This window comes from Triticum aestivum, chromosome 2B, assembly GCF_018294505.1.
Source record: "Triticum aestivum cultivar Chinese Spring chromosome 2B, IWGSC CS RefSeq v2.1, whole genome shotgun sequence".
Classification (NCBI taxonomy): Eukaryota; Viridiplantae; Streptophyta; class Magnoliopsida; order Poales; family Poaceae; genus Triticum; species Triticum aestivum.
The window spans coordinates 517,075,063-517,081,306 of NC_057798.1; positions in this window are offsets into that span (position 1 = coordinate 517,075,063).

Consider the following 6,244-nt stretch of genomic DNA (forward strand, 5'->3'; position numbering starts at 1 on the left):
TATATAAATAGGGGGGAGGGAGGGCAGCCGTACCCAAGTCCCTGGCGCCTCCCTCTCCCTCTGCAACACCTCTCCCTCTCGTAGAGCTTGGCGAAGCCCTGCCGAGATCGCCGCTGCTTCCACCACCACGCCGTCGTGCTGCTGGATCTCCATCAACCTCTCCCTCCCCCTTGTTGGATCAAGAAGGAGGAGATTCTTCCCGAACCGTACGTGTGTTGAACACGGAGGTGCCGCCCGTTCGGCACTAGGATCATCGGTGATTTGGACCACGACGAGTACGACTCCCTCAACCCCGTTCTCTTGAACGCTTTCGTGCGATCTACAAGGGTATGTAGATGCACTCCTCTATCTCGTTGCTAGATGACTCCATAGATTGATCTTGGTGAAGCGTAGAATTTTTTATTTTTTGCAACGTTCCCCAACACTTCCTCAGTCCTTCGGCTTCCTGTCGCATAACATCTGATCGATGTCTTTCAACTTGAAGTTGAGACTCAAGAAGCCGAACTGATTCAAGCAACGAGTTCGAAGTGCTGGTGCTAGCAGTGGTAGACAGTAACTCGAACACTACATCAAGACAGGAGTTTGGGGTTGTCTCAGTGTCTTCAATATAGTTTTTATCAGCTTTCTTGGAGACCAACAGGGATGTCTCACTATCTTGAACCTTATCTGCATTACTTCCTTTACCATTGCATAACAGGGTACTCTTCGCCAATACTTTATCCGCGTTCTAAAAGAGAAATAAACAAACACATCTCAGGTTTACAATGTAGCATATGAAACTCATTTTGGTAAACCAGTTCAGTAGTAAGGTGGACAAGATAACAACATGAAACAAACATATATCTATGTAGTATGGTCACTGTATGGTCTATATCATTCTAGTTTATGTTGCCAAATCAAGATAGATACAGTTCGAATCATATCTATTTAAGACAAAGTAGCATAGACAGAATATAAGTGTGGGAAACTACACAGCAATAACAACACTTGTAATGTGCATGGCATGAGAACATAACTGTTTATTCAATTGAAACTGAAATCAACATAGAGCAAGTTACAACAGCAAACAGCCAAACACGTTAAAGAAACAGGTTTAAAACATACCTATTGCACCATTGGAGTTTCAATTTCATCCTTCAAATTTGAAATTAGTTGGTATGAGTAAATACAGTGATGCAAGAGCAAAGTAGTATGAACCATAGCTACGGAACCTGACCTGAGAACAATTCTTCTTCTGCTCTAAGCGTTGACTTCGGGTTCGGAGTGGTGGTCCTCGTGATTTGGGCACTGCAGTTGCTTACTAACTCCTCGTGTTTGGGTGCTCTGTGGTGGAGATGGTGCTGTGTCAACAGGAACTGGGTGTCTATCTGCTGGGGTTGGGGTTAGAAGGGGTGTAACTGGTTCTCTATCCAACTGGGTAGGGGTACAATCTGCATGAGTGTGGGTTATGTGTGGTGGGGCTGGTTCTTGGGCAAGTACAACCATGGTTCTATCTGCATCGACAGGTAGCACGATCTTTTCTGAAGACCATGTTTTCACTCCCACAGATACTGCCATCACTCCCTCCAACTCAAATGGCTGATAAACAAAAAAAGTAATTGAATGTACAGACATTGTAAGATAGACAGATGCAATGGATAGTAGGGAAGAAAACAGGGCATGAAATAATTCACATTTATGTTGTCTAAGCAAACAGAATAGCAGGACATAATTTCATATATATGATGGCTAATTAAACAGGATAGCATGACACAATTTCACATGTGTGATGGCTAACTAAACATGATAGAATGACATACTTCAAAATATGATGACTATGTAAACAGGATGACATGATATAACTATACGATGTGTCTATTAAAGTGGTTGGCATGCCATAAATCACAAACATGCCGTCGATGGAAACATGATGGCATGATATAATTCACGGATAGAATGACATAATTTAAAATATGATGACTATGTAAACAGGATGAGATGATATAACTATATTATGTCAATAGAAAATGGGTTGGCATGCCATAATTCAGATACATGCTATCTATGTAAACATCATGGCATGACATAATTCAAATATATGATTTATATACTAAGGAAGTGAGTAGAGGGCAATCGCATATATGATGTGTCAACTAAGGAGATGGCATTCAATATTGTGTATATGATGTAAAAACTAAGCATTGCAATACAGCATATGCATTATATGAGTAATATAACCCTGCCAAGTTTGAGCATACACCTCAGGGGGATAATAGGACTAGTCATCTGCCTCTGAATCCTACTCTGAAGAGCTATCTGTAACCAGCAAGATATTTGCTTCAGCGGGTAGCATTGTCTACTTTGAAGACCTTGTTTTCACTCCAGATTTCTCCATCACCAATTCAAATGGCTGATGCACAGGAAGAGCAGTTGAATATACAAACATTGTCGACAAAAGCAATGAGAAATACAAAAAAAAGGACGGCATGATATAATTCACATATATGACGCTTGCCTAAACAACATGGCATTGCATAATTCACATACATAATGCCTTGCAACAAGATAACATTGCATAATTCACATATATAATGTCTTGCAACAAGATGGCATTGCATAATTCACATATATGGTAATTCGACACTAAACAGGTGGCATTCACACAAAGCATGTCTAAACTAAGCAAATGACATGGCAATGCAAGATACCATACGCACGATATGAGCAACATAACCCTGCCAAGTTAGGGCATGCACCTCGAGGGGAAATATGACTGGTTATCTGTCTCTGAATCCTCCTCTGAGGAGCTATCGGTAACCAGCAAGACATGCGCTTCGTCAGATAGCATTGTCTGCTCTGAAGACCTTGTTTCCACTCCAGATTTTTCCATGACCGTGCCGAATGGCTGATGCACAGGAAGAGTAATTGAATGCACTAAAATTGTTGACAAATTTAACACGTAATAAAAAAATGATGGCATGATATAATTCACCTATAAGATGACTGGCTAACCAGGGTGGCATTGCAAAATTCACATATATGATGCCTGGCTAGACAAGATGGCATTGCATGATTCACATATACGATAAAGAAACTAAACAGATGGCATTGACACAAAGCATGTCTAAACTAAGCAGATGACATCTTTAATGTATACAGTAAGCAATGCAAGGCACCATATGCATGATATTACCAACATCAGCATGCCAAGTTAGAGCGAAGACCTCATGGGGCAAATAGGAGTGGTCTTCTCCTTCTAAATCCCCCTCAGAACAGTTATCTTCCTCTTAATTACGATCCGAAATGGGTGGAGGGGGGACTGCCTTTGCGCCCACCATGGAACGACTTCTGCATGAAATTTTATTGCCACACAAGGCTCGTCTCTTTTGCCCTACATGATCAGTTCCATTGTGTACAATAACTGGCATGCATAGGAATAAAACATAGTGAGATTATGTAAGGAGTGCATGCACAAATCCAGAGTGATGGTAGCAATCTGTGGATAGACCCAAAACCAATGATAGCAGGCAGATCATAGCTTTAGTTAAAAATACAGATAATGGCTCCTTTAATGTTTGTTTGCACCCAACATGAAACTCATAGTAGACACCGTAGATTAACCAGATAGTAGACAGATAGTACTGATTGCTGCCCCAATATGTACCCCACGACCATATAAAAACTCAAGTTTCAGCATTAGTTTGGACCTGACTCGGAGTCTAATAGGTGAACACGATGATAATGTAGCATGTCATCATATTAAGCGACGCATAACGTAAGCAGACACGGAAGAGTGCGACCTCTCTTGCGGACCTGTGTAGTCCTCAAGGTCATCTGCTCAGTTGATGATGGTAATGCAATTGTCGTGGCTGCCGGCGGCGGGGAAGAAGATCTGAGGCAGCGAAAGATAGTCTGGAGAGCGGATCACTGCTGTGGTGAACCCTTCCGTCGTTGGAGCAGCTGAGCTGGGGTGGAACACAGCGCCGCAGGAGCAGGACAAACCACACAAGGTTTCTTTGACACATATCTGTAACAGAAGTAATTGAGTAAGGGCTTGTTTGAATTTGAGGATTCTAACAATGCAGGGATAGGAAATAGACAGGAATAGGATAGGAATGCACGTGCAAAACAGAGAATTTAAAAACACATGATTTCTACCAATCTGGGTGTTTGATTCACAACAATTTGAAGATCACAGTATGCAAAAAAGATGGTGAGATTAAGTCAAACCACAAGAAAATGTACGGTTATAATGCTATTATGCTACTATGTCTTAGTCTTGTGCTTGATGAATAGGAATATGAAAAGGAGGAGAAGTGGAAATTAGAATTCCTATGGTTTTTCTTTCAAGGAGACACTAAAGGAACAAATCCTACAGTTTTCCTTTGCTCCATTCCTTTGCACCAAATTCATGAAAAGTAGTACCATAGGAAACTTTCCAATTCCTATGTTTTTCATTCACTTTTCCTTTCAAGCACTGGCGATTCTAGTAGGCAGGCTTGAGCAAGGAAAATCCTACACTAAAAAAATGATTTTGTGCTACTTCTATTACTTTGGACCCAGGCCACTGCCATACTAGCTCAACTCCCAGGCCCATCGACAAATGCACAGCTCAAACGCGCAGAGATAAATAATGATGGCATTCAAGAGAGTCCATCACGGATAGCTAAGTTGCCTGGTACCTCAATGCTTGTCATATAGTAGGATAAAATAATCGTATTTCCCGTTACTACGAGTGCTCAGTGGACAATATATATAACATGTAGAGTAAAAAAGAGATGCAACAAGTGTACAACCTCTTTGGCGAAGCCATGTCGATCTCAGCGTGATTGGGTTGGCCGGTGAGGATGCTCCGGATGACTTTGCTGTTGAAGGAGGGGAAGAAGATCCTAGGCGTCTGGAGATGGAGCCCGAGGTACTGCTCCACTGTGATGGAGGGTTTCGTCGTTGGAGCAGCTCCAGTGAGTTGTACGATGCCGAGGCTGAAGCAGGACAAGAGAAACAATGAACAACGTTAACCTGAGTGGAATTCTAATAGCATCTCCAATACATGACGTAAAATACATAACCACAAAGTGCTAGATGTAAAATACATCAGCCGCTCATCTCTGAACTCTGTCGAAACTGAACTTAACTGTCGAAACTGAACTTCACTGTCGAAACTGAACTTAAGTGTCGAAACTGAATTTTGCTGTCGAAACTAAATTTAATGTTGAAACTGAACACACTAGCAAGGTGAGGCTACATGTCGGTCGACTGACTTTTTCATCTCTGGTCAGTCGATTTTGCAGCCGTTGGATACGAAATCAAGGGCCTGCGGTTCATCTTCAACCTCCACCCCCCTGAGCCGCCAGCCACCACCGGCCAAACAGCAGCCCCCCGCCGCCCGCGGCCGGCGGTGCGCCGCCCCGCTCGCCCCGAAAACACTCCCCACTGCCAGTCCGCCGCCGCCCCGGCCATCCCTCTAGGCCCCCCGTGCCGAGCTTTTTCTCCGACGATCCCCATGCCACCGCCCCGCCAACGCCCCGCCACCGCCGACGACCACCGCCCCCATCCTGAACCCTAAGATAGATAGTAGGGTACCTCTCCGACGAGCCCCCCTCCCCGCTGCGACTGGTTCTTCCTTCACCCCAGCGAGCCCACCCCTTGAAAATCGACTGACCCAAAAGTCGATTCAGTCGACTGAAGTGTAGCTAAATCGGAGCAGCATCGCAAGCAAGAGAAAGAGCAAGAGCGAGAGCAGTAGGGTGAGCAAGAGCAATAGCAAGACCAAACCAGGCAGGGGACCGAGAGCAAGAGCAAACCAGGCAGGGGACCGAGAGCAAGAGCAGAGCAGCAGCGCGAGCAAGAGCAATAGCAAGAGCAGACCAGGCAGGGGACCGAGAGCAAGAGCAGAGCAGCAGCGCGAGCGAGAGCTAAAGCAGCAACAACTCCTACTGATGTGGACGTCGCCGCCGAGGGAGCGACGCCATGGAGGAAGTGGCCGGCGACGCCATCGTGGATGGAGCCGCGCCGTGTCGGTTCAGGACCGAGCACCGGCAGCATCGTGAGATCGAATCAAGAAGAAAATGCGGCGATTAGTGTACAACCTCTTTGGTGGCGCCGATTAGGCCGCAGCTTTATCCGAGGAAATGGTGATGATGATGCTCTTCCCGTGGTGCAGGTGAAGACGGCGGTGTGGGAATGGAGGTTGCGCGAAAGACGAGGGGAACGTCGGGGCAGCTCCTTGGAGGTGGAGGACGGGGTGGCTGAACCGATGGGACGA